The sequence below is a fragment of the Erinaceus europaeus genome, chromosome 2, assembly GCF_950295315.1.
Source record: "Erinaceus europaeus chromosome 2, mEriEur2.1, whole genome shotgun sequence".
Lineage (NCBI taxonomy): Eukaryota > Metazoa > Chordata > Mammalia > Eulipotyphla > Erinaceidae > Erinaceus > Erinaceus europaeus.
The window spans coordinates 203,346,690-203,361,082 of NC_080163.1; the positions used below are offsets into that span (position 1 = coordinate 203,346,690).

General features: G+C 46.2%; 1 long non-coding RNA gene across 1 annotated transcript in view; it reads left to right on the forward strand.

The window, feature by feature from the left end:
• The first annotated feature begins 705 nt into the window (after positions 1 to 705).
• The window catches only part of LOC132536874 (uncharacterized), a 98,654-nt gene continuing 84,966 nt past the window's right edge, over positions 706 to 14,393 (forward strand). The window contains exon 1 of the long non-coding RNA XR_009548419.1: positions 706 to 940. This is a non-coding gene — a long non-coding RNA (uncharacterized LOC132536874). The remainder of the gene's footprint in view (positions 941 to 14,393) is intronic.

Genomic DNA, 14,393 nt, shown 5'->3' on the forward strand with positions numbered 1-14,393 from the left:
CACACACACACACACACACACACACACACACACACACACACAGAGATAGAGATGGGGGGAGAATAGATTCTGCCAGTGCAGTGGATGCTGGGCTTGAACCTAGGTCATGTCCACGCCAGAGCTGTTTCAGCCGCCCAGATGAACTTCTCGTTCAGGCCTCACGGAGCTGACCGTTCAGTGAGGTTAACCCCTTTGCAGACTCTGGGAATGAGCTGTGAGGGCACTAACCCAGCACTTTCCCAGAGAGGAAAACCTTTTGTGATCAAGCCTTCCTCCACCTCCTCTCCGGTGCAGTGACCACCCTGCACCAGGCAGCTGAGTCCTGTTCTAACAACGTCAGTAACCAGAGTCTCCGGAAAGGGGGTGGCAGGGGGTAGGGGGCAAGTTTCTCCTCATCTCCTGTGCCCCGCGTCATGATGGAACAAGTCTTTTTTTTTTTTTTCCACTTTATTTTTTATTTGACAGGACGGAGAGAAATTGAGAGAGGAGTGGGAAACAGAGAGGGAGAGAGACAGAAGACTTGATTCACCACTCATGAAGAGTCCTTCCTGAAAGTGGGGAGCAAGGGGGCTTGAATCCAGATCCTTGCACATGATATGTGCACTTAACCAAGTACTCCACCACCTGGCCCCATGGGACAAGCCTTGAGCCTCGGAGCCTGGAGTCAGGTCACACTCAGAACGAGTGAACATCTGTCTAGAAACTGGCTCCTGGCCCTGGGCGCCATCCCTGCCACTATTGGCAGGAGCCCTGGAGGGCAGTGGGTGTCCCCCTGACTGTCAATATGCTTCCTCCCCGTCTCACAGTCAATACTGTTGTGAAGAAAAAGCCAGCAAGATGGGAGCTGTACCTGAAGACAGGCCACACAGCATCCGTAAGAACAGCAGAAACTCAAACCCAACACCAGCAAACGGCCCTCTCAGCAGCTCTGCATTTCTTGGTGTGTGTATGTGCTGGGCTGACTGTCTTTCTGAGCTGGCCCTGCCTGTGTGTCTGTCTGTCAGCAGGTACCGCCTACATGGAGTAAGCTCATCTTTACTTTTATTTTCTATTAGTGGTTTAATAATGATGAACAAGATTGTAAAATCACAGGGGTCCAATTCCATATAGTTCCCACCACCAGAGTTCTGTCTCCCATCCCCTCTATTGGAAGCTTCCCTATTATTATTATTATTATTATTATTATTATTATTATTAATTGATTTAATGTTGTAACAAAATTATAAGATAACAGGGGTACAACTCCACACCATTCTCACCACCAGACTTCTGTGTCCCCATTCCCTCTACTGGAAGCTACAGCAGTCTTCCCAAGGTTGCCGATATGGGTTAACTATTATTTCTACAACTGTCTGTCTAGATTCGTATATATTTGCCCATTTTTTTAAAGTTCCATCTTCTATTTCCTTTCAGTTCACACCTACACCTATGACTACTTCCAAATGTCCTTTCTTTTTCCCTCTTCTCTCTCTGGGTCCTGATGGAGTTGGGGTTCAGAGCCCTCTGGGCATCTTCCCCTGACATTTCTCCTCCTCTGGGAGTCTGGACCCAAATTCTTTATGGGGAGCAGAAGGTGGGAGTTGTGGCTTCTGTCATTGCTTCTCCGCTGGACATGGGTGTTGGCAGGTGGATCTACACCCCCAGCCTGTCTCTGTCTGTCCCTAGTGGGGCAGGGCTCTGGGGAGGGGAGGCGTTGGTTTGTACTTCAAGGGGAGAGGCACTTTCTGGCTGAGAAGCAGGTAGCTCCAGGATGCCACTTAACAAGTGAAGTTTTCATTTTCCACCGGCAAGCCCATGCTCGTCCGCAGCCAGGACCCGTGAGGGCAGGCCCTTCCCTGCACACCTGTGCTTCTCCGAGTGTCTGCTGCAAACTTCTCTTGTGCTGCTGTCCTCTCTGTTAGCAGTGCCATGGGGAGGGGCCGTGTCTCTGGCGGGCAGAGACTGATGTCCTGCTGGCCTCTGAGCCCTGCTCACACCAGGGCTCTGTCCTCCTGGCCTTCATTTGTCATTTGCAGTGGCTGATGGCTTCACCCCAGCAGCAAGTTCATGTGTGGAAGGCAGTGAGTTGCCCCCAGGGGAGAGTCAGAATTGTTCCCTATGGGAGCCTGGCAGTAGCGAAGCTGGTTAAGCGCAGGTGGGGCAAAGCGCAAGGACCTGCAGCGTAAGGATCCCGGTTCGAGCCCCTGGCTCCCCACCTGCAGGGGAGTCGCTTCACAGGCGGTGAAGCAGGTCTGCAGGTGTCTGTCTTTCTCTCCCCCTCTCTGTCTTCCCCTCCTCTCTCCATTTCTCTCTGTCCTATCCAACAACAACGACAATAATGACTACAACAATAATAAGGGCAACAAATGGGAAAATAAATATAAAAAATTTTGAAACGAATTGTTGCTTATTGAACCACATCATCTTGGAAGTACAGGCATTTAGATTTTAACCATTATTATTTTTTTTTACATATTTATTTATTAATTCATTTATTCCCTTTTGTTGCCCTTGTTTTTTATTGTTGTTGTAGTTACTATTATTGTTGTTATTGACGTTGTTGTTGTTGGATAGGACAGAGAGAAATGGAGAGAGGAGGGGAAGACAGAGAGGGAGAGAGAAAGACAGACACCTGCAGACCTGCTTCACCACCTGTGAAGCGACTCCCCTGCAGGTGGGGAGCCGGGGGCTCGAACCGGGATCCTTACGCTGGTCCTTGCACTTTGCACCACGTGCACTTAACCCGCTGTGCTACCGCCTGACTTACTACTACTACCACTACCACCACTACCACCACCACCACCACCACCACTAGGGTTAACTCTGGGGCTTGGCAATAATAATAATAATGTAATATAATAATATATATATATATAATAATAATAATTGCACTGCTCCTAGCATCTGTTTTTTCCTCTTTATTTGTTCTGTCTTTATTTGATAAGAGACAGAGAGAGACTGAGAGAGGAGGGGGGAGATAGAAAGACAGAGAGACACCACAGCCCTGCTTCACTATTTGTGAAGCTTTCCCTCTGCAGGTGGGGAGCAGGGGCTCTAACCCGGGTCCTTGAGCACTGTGACATGTGAGCACTCCTGGATGTGCCAGTTCCTCCGCCCCTGGCTTTCATGATTTACATGAAAACGCTGTCCAAATCAAAAGAAATTGGAAGGGATAAAATATCTTTTTAGGTGGCAGGCAGTGGCACTCCTGGCTAAGCGCACACATTACAGTGAGCAATGACTCAGGTTCAAGCCCCCCAGCCCCCACCTGCAGGGGGAAAGCTTCCCGAGTGGTGAAGCAGGGCTGCAGGTGCCTCTCTGTCTCTCTCCCTCTCTATCTCCCCCTCTCAATTTCTCTCTGTCTCTACCCAAAATAAATAAACAATAAGTGTTTTATTAGATTTTTTCTTTATCTCTTTTATTTAATCTTTTTATTTATTTATGATTGTATAGAAAAAAAGAGAAATTGAGGCAGGGGGAGGGAAAGAGGGTAAGAGACAGAGAGACACCTGCAACCCTGCTTCACTGCTCACGAATATTGCCCGCTGCAGGTGGGGGCCTGGGTTTTGAACCTGGGTCCTTGTGTACTGTGATGTGTGCACTTAACCAGGTCGCCACTGCTAGAGTAGAGGTGATGGGATACGGAGTTCTGGTGGTGGGAATTGTGTGGAGTTGTACCCCTCTTATCCTATGGTTTTGTCAATGTTTCCTTTTTATAAATAAAAATTTTTTTAAAATTCAGGAATGAAAGGGACAGAATTATTCCCCCAAACTAAACTGGGCTTCTGAGCCTGGAGAACTGGGTCAGAGATTTCTCCAGATAGAGCTTAAAATTCATGGGTGATGTGTGTGGGGAGACAGACTGTGAGGAATGAACTGGCAGCAGAAACTGTGTATGTTTAGGGACAGACAGACACAGGCTGGGGGTGTGGATCCACCTGCCAACACCCATGTCCAGCAGAGAAGCAATGACAGAAGCCACAACTCCCACCTTCTGCTCCCCATAAAGAATTTGGGTCCAGACTCCCAGAGGGGGAGAAATGCCAGGGGAAGATGCCCAGAGGGCTCTGAACCTGGACCTGGAGAGACAGATGAGGAAAAAGGGAGAGATATTTGGCTGTAGTAATATGTGTAGGTGTGACTTGGAAAGGAAGAGAAGATGCAACTTTAAAGGGGGGGCAAATATCTATAAAATATAGACAGATGATTGTAGAAATAATAGTCAATCGATATCTGTGATCTTATGAGAACTGCTGTAGCTTTCAGTGGAGGGATTGGGGACACAGAGCTCTGGTGGTGGGAATGGTGCAGAGTTCTCCCCCCAGCCCACCCCCGCTATCTTGCAATTTTATAAATCAGTGTTAAATCACTCGTAAAAAATAATTTAAAAAAATAGAGTATGTGTGTGTGTGTGTGTGTGTGTGTGTGTGTGTTCTGTGGCATCACACTCTCACAATATCCACAGCGCCAGAGGGAGATGCCTTGGAGAGCTGAAAGCTGGGCGGGGGAGTTCCTTGGAATTGGGGGTAAAAACATGTATTTCCTTTCAGCAGAAGTAGACACACTTAATTCTTGCCGGGCACAGGGGAGGGCAGGGAAGAGCTGTCTGGGAAGCATTTGCTCTCCCTCTCTCTCTCTCTCTCTCTCTCTCTCTCTCTCTCTCTGTTGGAAAGCCAGGGACTGCGTTGTACAGGGCCATGCCAAGATTCTGTCGGGGCACTGAGAGGCTTAATGTGCTCTCATTAGGGGCTGGCGGGAGGGCAGGCTGGAGGCTGAGGCTGAGCCAGGAAGCCTTTGGGTTTGTGCCTTCTCACTTCAGCTCCCTCAGGCCCTGAGCTTACAGAGCTCTTTGAGCAGACTGCCCCCCAGCCCCCTGGAAGACCGAAACCCTGGTTTTCCTGAGTGCTTTGCCTGCCTGAGCCCTGTCACTAGGCTGTGCCTGCCTGGCTTGTCTCAAAGGACCTTGTTTTGCACATTCACTAGGAATTGAATGAAGAGTGACAGAGGGGGGGAGAGAAAGAGAGAGAGAGAGAGAGAGAGAGAGAGAGAGAGAGTCATCTGCTAAGGAAAGGCAAGCTAGATGCTTTTAGACTCATTAAACCACCACCGGGATGGAAAATTCCAGAAGGGAGCTGTTAAAAGCCAGCTTTCCATCCTGGCTGTGTGACAGCTGACATCTCCCAGGCTTGCTCGCTACCTCCCTCCCTCCCTCCCTCCCTCCCTCCCTCCCTCCTTCCCTCCCTCCCTCCCTCCCTCCCTCCTTCCTTCTTTCCTTCCTTCCTTCCTTCCTTCCTTATTTCCTTCCTTCCTTTCCTTTTCTCCCTCCCTTCCCTTCCTCCCTCTTTCTTTCTTTCTTTCTTTCTTTCTTTCTTTCTTTCCTTTCTTTTCTTTCTTTCTTTCTTTCTTTTTCTCCCTCACTTCCCTTCCTTCCTCTTTCTATCTTTCTTTCTTCCTTCCTTTCTTTCTTTCTTTCTTTCTTCCTCTCTCTCTCTCTCTCTCTCTCTCTCTCTCTCTCTCTCTCTCCCTCTCTTCTCTCCTTCTTCCTCCAATTGGCTTCGTTATCCCTAAGGACATCTTATAGTGATTTGTGGGTAGAGGTCTTCAGCTTGGGGGCTGGTGGGGAAGCTCATCTGGTGAGATGGCCATGCCTCCCACAGACAAAAAAAAAGGGAGGTGGGGTCCCTGGTGCACAGTGTGGGGACAGTCCCCTGGGGGGGTCCCTGGTGCACAGTGTGGGGACAGTCCCCTGGGGGGGTCCCTGGTGCACAGTGTGGGGACAGTCCCCTGGGGGGGTCCCTGGTGCACAGTGTGGGACAGTCCCCTGGTGGGGGGGTCCCTGGTGCACAGTGTGGGGACAGTCCCCTGGTGGGGGGGTCCCTGGTGCACAGTGTGGGGACAGTCCCCTGGTGGGGGGGTCCCTGGTGCACAGTGTGGGGACAGTCCTCTGGGGGGGTTGTCACAGCAGGTTTAAGTCCTCTCAGTCTTGCCCCCCTTCCTCACGCAGGGCCTGGCCGTCTGAACCCCAGAGCCGGTTTGCTTCTTCACTGAAGAGCCAGAGAAGCAAGCAAAGTGCAAGGCCACTCAGGGCATTCCTGCCTTCAGTCTTGTTACCTTATTCATTCATTGATTATGGACAGGACAGAGAGAAACTGAGAGCGGAGGGGGAGGGAGAGAGGGAGAGAAATGGAGCAACACCTGCAGCCTGCTTCACCGTCCATGAAGCTTCTCCCCTGCAGGTGGGGAGCAGGAGGTCAACCTGGAGTCCTTTTTCTTCTTTTTAATTTATTTATTGGGGGATTAATGGTTTATAGTCAACAATAAAATACAGTAGTTTGTACATGTGTAACATCTCCCAGTTTTCCACATAACAATTCAACCCCCACTAGGTCCTCCTCTGCCATCATGATCCAGGACCTGAACCCTCCTCACCACCCCAGAGTCTTTGACTTTGGTGCAGGACACCAGCTCCAGTCCAGGTTCTGCTTAGTGATTTCCCTTCTGATCTTGTTTTTCAACTTCTGTCCATGAGTGAGATCGTCCCATCTTCATCCTTCTGTTTCTGACTTATCTCAGTGCACATGACCTCTTCAAGCTCCATCCAAGATGAGATGAAGGTGAATTCATCAATCCTCACAGCTGAGTAGTATTCCATTGTGTATCTAGACCACCACTTGCTCAGCCACTCATCTGTTGTTGGACACCTGGGTTGGTTCCAGGTTTTGGCTATTACACATTGTGCTGCTGTGAACACAGGTGCACACAGATCTTTTGGATGGGTGTGTGGGGTTCCTTAGGACCTATCCCCAGGAGAGGAATTGCAGGGTCCTAGGGCAGGTCCCCTTCTAGCCTTCTGAGAGTTCTCCAGACTGCTGCTCTCTGCAGGGGCTGGACCCACTGACATTCTCACCAAGAGCGCAGGAGGGTCCCTCTGTCCCCATAGCCTCTCCAGCATTTGTTGTTACTGTCCTTTCTTTTTGTGTGACCAAGGGAATTGTATAGATGGTATGTATTTTTGCACATGCTGATGTGTGCTCGACCAACTGTGCTACTGCCTCTTCCCCTCACCCCCAGAATCAATGTTTTGGTGGTGAAAGCCTCCAGACTAGCTGAGCACCCTAGTGACTGCAGGCTAGTTGGAGGTCCTTGCTGGTTGTTTGTTTTGATGAATTTCCTCAGTGCACTGGCAGATAAGTGAGCCATCTTCCCAGCTTTTATTTGTTATGAAAAGACCCCAGCAATATATATATATATATATATATATATATATATATATATATGTATATGTATATGTATATATATATATATATATATATATCAGTCAGTCAATATTTATTTATTCAATACAGAGGTTTTCTTCTTAACGTGAACTCCTTCTGAGATTCTAGTTCGGGGGAGAAATTAAACAAGATTTTTTTTTTTTTATGTCTCCCTGAGAAGGTTGGAAAAGGGAGGGTGGTAAATGAGCCCTGTGTGAGAGAAGAAAGACGGACAACTCTCTGACCAATCTTAAATTCGATTTTGGTCACGGTTAAACAGCTGACGGATGGCATATTTGAGAGACTGGGCGAGAGAATGTGAAAGCTTGTCAAACACTAATGAGAAATAAGCCTCCAAGTTTCCTGACACAGAAACTTAGACTCTTTTTTTTTAAAAAAAAAAACTATTTATTTATTGATTATTGGATAGAGGCGGAGAGAAATTGAATTGATACGGGAGAGGGAGGTAGAAAGTGGGAAATAGACACCTGCAGCCCTGCTTCACAACTCACAGAGCTTTCTTCCTGCAGGTGGGGACCAGGGGCTTGAACGCAGGTCCTTGTGCACTGTAATGTGTGTGCTTAACCAGGTGCGCCCCCTCCTGGCTCCCAGACCTTTAGATTCGAATTTTTTTAAAGGAGGATCGTTTTATGTGTCTCACTAGGTGCCACACTGGTCACTCTCCTTAGTCAGAGCAACTGTTGCTGTGTACAAAATTCTGTGCCCTGTTCAGATACACCACATGCACAAGGACCAGCATAAGGATCCCGGTTCAAGCCCTGGCTTCCCACCTGCAGGAGAGTCACTTCACAGGCGGTGAAGCAGGTCTGCAGGTGTCTTTCTCTCCCCCTCTCTGTCTTCCCCTCCTCTCTCCATTTCTCTCTGTCCTATCCAACAACAACAGTAAATACAACAATAAAACAACAAGGGCAACAAAAGGGAATAAATAAATAAAGTAAATATAAAAAAACAAAAATAAGTCAGTTCAAAGAAAAGAGAGAGAAGTCTGACAGAACACTTTTTACACTGCTAGCTTAACTAACAGTAAAAATAATGTTTTAGACAATTAGTGAATGGTTAGTGTGTGGTGATTCTCTTGGAATTTTGACTGTTGGCAATTCACTTATTCATTTGTCTAAAGTGAAGGGGGAGTTGACTTCAGTTTTTCTTTGCTTTGTTTTATTATTAATTAAATTATGCTTATTTATTTGGATAGAGAAAGCTAGAGGTCAAGAGGGAAGGAAGTGATAGGGAGAGAGAGACAGAGAGACACCTGCAGCACTGCATCACCACTTGTGAAGCTTCCCCTCTGCAAGTGGGGACGGGGGACTCGAACCCAGGTCCTTGAGCATTGCAACCCGGTTCGCCACCACTCCCCTCACCTCCCCTGATTTCTTTATATTGGTAAAAATAACAGCTACCTTTTACTGAGTACCAGGTTTTGTGATAAAAAGGTATATGTGTGTGTGTAATTTCCCTTAATCTATATTTAATGCTATGTAGTAATGTTGTAACTAATCCAATTTTTTAAAATGTATTTTATTTATTTTTAATGAGACAGGTACTGCGAAGGAGACCAGAGAACTGCTCAGCTCTGGCTTAAGGAGGTGCTGGGGATTGAACAAGATTTTGTGCCTCAGGCACAAAATTCCTTTGCATAACCATTCTGTCATCTCCCTAGACCTCCAGCTCAATTTTAAATGCGAGGAAAGTATGACAGAAGTAGACTAGATAATTCACCCAAGTTCATGACACTGTAATTAAAGACAGGGTTCAATCAGGGTTCAGTGCAGGTCTGTTTGACTCCAAAGTTCTGCGTGTCGTGTTAATGCTGATTTCCTGAAATGTTCACGCACAGAATGTCCTACGCCGCCTACTTGATACTAGTCACCAGTGACTCTTCCACAGAAGGCAAAGAGAACCTGTCAGTGACTAACTGGAAAGTGTTAGTTCATCTCTTTGCTTGGGTGATCACTCATTCAATTACAAATTTAGAAAGTACGGATAGAATATGTCTGAGCAGTGAAGAGAGAAGGCATCATTCTGGGAGGTGGGAAGGGTATGAGTCTCTTGTCAACACCACAGGTGCAGTTAACTATGAATTTGTCGGATCTGGTGTGAGCTCTGAGAGCAATAAAGAACCTATGAAAACTTTTTAAAAATTTATTTATGTATTTATTCCCTTTTGTTGCCCTTGTTGTTTTATTGTTGTAGCTATTATTGTTGTCATTGTTGTTGGACAGGACAGAGAGAAATGGAGAGAGGAGCAGAAGACAGAGGGGGGAGGGAAAGACAGACACCTGCAGACCTGCTTCACCGCCTATGAAGCGACTCCCCTGCAGTTGGGGAGCCGGGGGCTCGAACTGGGATCCTGACGCAGGTTCTTGCGCTTTGTACCACTTGTGCTTAACCTGCTGCGCTACCGCCTGACTCCCCTATGAAAACTCTGATGAGGGCGGGCGGTGGCGCACCTGGTTAAGTGTTCACATTACGCACAAGACCCCAGGTTCCAGGCCCTGGTCTGCACCTGCAGGAGGAAAGCTTTGCGAGAGGTGAAGCAGAGCTGCAGGTCTCTCGCCCCCCAATCTTTACTGATTAGATAGGCACAGCCAGAAGTCAAGAGGGAAGAAGGTGATAAGAGGGGAGAGAGACACAGAGAGATACCTGCAGCCCTGCTTCACCACCGCAAAGCTTTCCCCTTTCGGGTGGGGACGGGGGGCTCAAACCCTGGTCCTTGTGCACTGTAACGTGTAACATGTGCCACCACCCGGCCTGCAGGTGTCTCTTTGTCTCTCTCTTTCTCTCTCCCCCCTTCCCTCTCTATTTCCGGCTGTCTCTATCCAGTAAATAAATGACTCTAATAAATAGTTCGTGTGATGTAAAGGCAGATCTGTATATGTATTTATTTAGAAATGGATTGTTGGAATCACACAGATAGGGTAAGTTTCAGGAAAGACTAGCTACAGATGTTACATGATTAACCATGTGTCAGATTGCATAGTGCTTCCTGACTTATGTCACAGTTACCAAAATATACTGTGGACAGCTATGCTTTTTGTTTCCTTTTTTTAAAATTGTTTTTAATTTTTTTTTTATTTAAGAAAGGATAAATTAACAAAACCATAGGGTAGGAGGGGTACAACTCCACACAGTTCCCACCACCCAATCTCCATAACCCACCCCCTCCCCTGATAGCTTTCCCATTCTCTAGCCCTCTGGGAGCATGGACTCAGGGTCGTTGTGGGTTGCAGAAGGTAGAAGGTCTGGCTTCTATAATTGCTTCCCCGCTGAACATGGGCGTTGACTGGTCGGTCCATACTCCCAGTCTGCCTCTCTCTTTCCCTAGTAGGGTGGGTCTCTGGGGAAGCGGAGCTCCAGGACACATTGGTGGGGTCTTCAGTCCAGGGAAGCCTGGCCGGCATCCTGATGGCATCTGGCACCTGGTGACTGAAAAGAGAGTTAACATACGAAGCCAAACAAGTTGTTGAGCAATCATGGACCCAAAGCGTGGAATAGTGGAAAGGAAGTGTTAGGGAGGTACTCACTGCAAACTCTAGTGTACTACTGCTTTCAGGTATATATTTTGCAGTAGTTTACAGATACATGTGAACATATGCTCTCTCTCACAGAAACTGGTGTATATCTAGGTTTTGGGACTTTGTTAGAAAGTAAACCACCTGAGATGAAATTAGAGTATACTATGAAAGGAAAGGTCTCACCTGAGTAATGAAGCTGAAGGGTTGTCATTCCACATGTGAAGTCTCTGGACACAGTCTGAAGTGAAGCATGTTGAGGTGGCAATCATTGCGTTGATTAGGTTATGATCGGCAGATGCAATATTATTTGATATGGATTGGGAGAGGCATACGGGAAAGTGGGCCCTATCCAAGGGTTCCAGGACTGGGGGAAGTAGGGGCTCTATAGTGGAGATGTGAGGTTCCTGCTGTCTTAGGGTTCAAAAAGACAATAGATAGTTAATGTTATCATCACATTATTTGGTAATTGGGTTAACTTTGAAAAGTCCTTTTGTTAGGGTTTGCTGTACAGTATCCAGTATCTTGTATATAGCTGTGCTATTGGATGCTTCTGATCTTCTTGGTCTAGGCTTTTGACAGAGTCCGCATATCAGTTACACAGCCTATATATTAAAAAGACTCAGTCTGTGTTTTAAAAAACTTCAAGACATACAAATAATTTCCCCCCTCTCATATTAACTAGTGATTTATATGACTACATTTTACTAGGAGTGTAACTAAACACCATTCCCACCACCTAAAGACTGTGACCCATCCCTCCCACCCACTCCCACCGCCCACCGGCCCAGGAAGCTGCATGTCTACCCCTCACCACAGAGTTTGTACTTTGATGCCCTACTTACAGTTTGGTCAGGTCCTGCTTTTAGTTTCCCTTTCAGATCTTCTTTCTCAACTTCTGTTGATGAGTGGGATCATCCCATACTCATTTTTATCTTTCTGACTTAGCTCACTTAACATAATTCCTTCTAGCTCTGTCCAAGATGGGTCAGAGAAGGTGGGTTCATTGTTCTTAATAGCTGCGTAGTATTCCATTGTGTATATATACCACAGCTTTCTCAGCCACTCATCTGTTGTTGGGCACCTGGGTTGCTTCCAGGTTTTAGCTATTATGAATTGTGCTGCTATGAACATAGGAGTACATACCTCTTTTTAGTTGGGTGTTATGGAGTCCTTGGGGTATAACCCCAGGAGAGGAATTACTGGATCATATGGAAGGTCCATGTCTAGCCTTGTGAGAGTTTTCCAGACTGCTCTCCACAGAGGCTGGACCAATTTACCTTCCCACCAGCAATGTAAAAGGGTTCCTCTGTCCCCACAGACTCTCCAGCATTTGTTGCTGCTGTCCTTTTTGATGTATGCCATTCTTACAGGAGTGAGGTGGTATCTTAGTGTTGTCTTAATTTGCATTTCTCTGACAATCAGTGACCTAGAGCAGTTTTTCATGTGTCTGTTAGCCATTTGGATCTCCTCTGAGGTGAATGTTTTGTTCATATCCTCTGCCCATTTTTGGATGGGGTCATTTGCTTTTTTGGTGCTAAGTTTGCTGAGCTCTTTATATATTTTGGTGATTAGTTTCTTGTCTGATGTCTGGCATGTGAAGATCTTCTCCCATTCTGTGAGGGGTCTCTTTGTTTGTTTAATAGTTTCTTTGGATGTGCAGAAGCTTTTCAATTTGATGTAGTCCCATTGGTTTGTTTCTGCTTTAGTCTTCCTTGCAATTGGGTTTTATTCATCATAGATGTCCTTGAGGTGTAGGTGGGAAAGTGTTTTACCAATGTTTTCCTCTAAGTATTTGATTGTTTCTGGTCTGACATCCAGGTCTTTGATCCATTTGGAGTTGATTTTTGTTTCTGGTGAGATAAAGTGGTTCAATTTCATTCTTCTGCATGTTACAACCCAGTTTTCCCAGCACCATTTATTGAAGAGAGCCTCCTTCTTCCATTTAATCCTTTGGGCCCCCTTATCAAAGATTAGATGTCCATAGGTGTGTGGGGGTTAGTTCTGGGCTTTCAATTCTGTTCCACTGGTCTGTGTGTCTATTTTTGTTCCAGTACCATGCTGTTTTGATGATGATAGCTTTATAATATATTTTAAGGTCTGGGAGTGTGATGCCTCCATTTCTGTTTCTTTTCCTCAGGATGTTTTTGGCAATTCTAGGTGTTTTCAGGTTCCAGATAAATGATTGTAGTGTTTGTTCTATTCTCTTAAAGAAGCTTGGTGGAACTTTAATGGGTATTGCATTAAATTTGTATATGGGGGCGTTGTGAGGGGGGCGTTTCCTGCCTCAAAGGGCAAGGCCTAGCAGGCAAAAGGGCATTTTTTGCCTCTGGGGTCAACTATTGCCTCTGGGGGCGCTTCATGCCTCTATGGACATCTCTTGCCTCAAAGGGCATTTCCTGACTCTCTGGGAAGAACCTAGTAAGGAGGGGAAGTTTCCTGACTCTGAGGACAGAGCCTACAGGCGAGGGGGCATGGTCTACAAAATCCCAAGGAAACTGGCTGAAGTTAGTCTTTGAGAAACACAGCAGCGTGTACCAGTATGTCCGAAGTGTCAGTCCAAAGTAGATGACCACGGAAGAAAATGCCAGAGGATGAAACGCTGAACATCTTTCTCGATGGGGAATGTCGGCCACCGGAATTTAGCTTTTCTGTATAAAGTGAGCTTTGGAGTCTGTGAATCTGTTTCTTCAGGTCGTGCCAGGTCACATCATTGGTTTCCGGTGGTGTGTTGTAGTCATTCCATCTTGTGGGTGATGTCAGAGAACAGGGGTCCAAATGGATTTCTGGGAATTCCATTTTGAGTAGATGCTTTTACATGTAAAGATTTGACAGCTGTAATTCACTTACTTGTCAAACAAAACTTATAGCAGATTAGAAGTTTACTATAATTGATAACTCCATTATAATTGGAAGTCCTTTCTAGTATTATTTTAAGGTTGTTTAAACAGTTTAAACTCAATAAAATGTGGAAAGGTAAACAGAAGAACCACGGTTAAAAGCCTCAGGCATGAGAATCATTAACATAATAATTGCACTATCTGCTCTGCCCATAAGGATTAAATGTTTCAGATTTATGCCAAGACGTAAAAAAAGAAATCAAAGGAGGGAAAAACAATTTTTGGGATTGTTTCTGGATGTCTCTAGAAATCATGGCTGTGTCCAGCATTTTTTTTTAAGTCAATGTCATACAAAAATTCAGTTATTTAAATCACTCTCTTACGAAACGCAACTTGAAGCAGATTATCCAGATCTCACCATGTAGCATGGGATGCATTGGATTGACCTTCTCGTGGTGCATCCCGTGAGTACCCATTCATTGGGGAAACTGACGATCCTTCCTAGCCGACTGAATCCACATGGATCCCAGTCACTTTCAAAGCCAGCAACAAGCAGCTCCTGACAGCTTTCAACCTGACCTGTTGACTGGCTACGGAAGAAGGGCAAACGCTAGAAGAAGAACCATGTAGCATCATGAGTCCCCGGAGGGCATCCTAGTCCAAAAAGCTCCTTGAAATTCCATTTAGGGTGCTTCTGACTGTTCCTGCTGGATTGCTTCAGGCACCCATTCTTAAAAGTGTCTTCCCATAGGAGAAAGAATCGAATCAGGAGAGTAGAACTAACC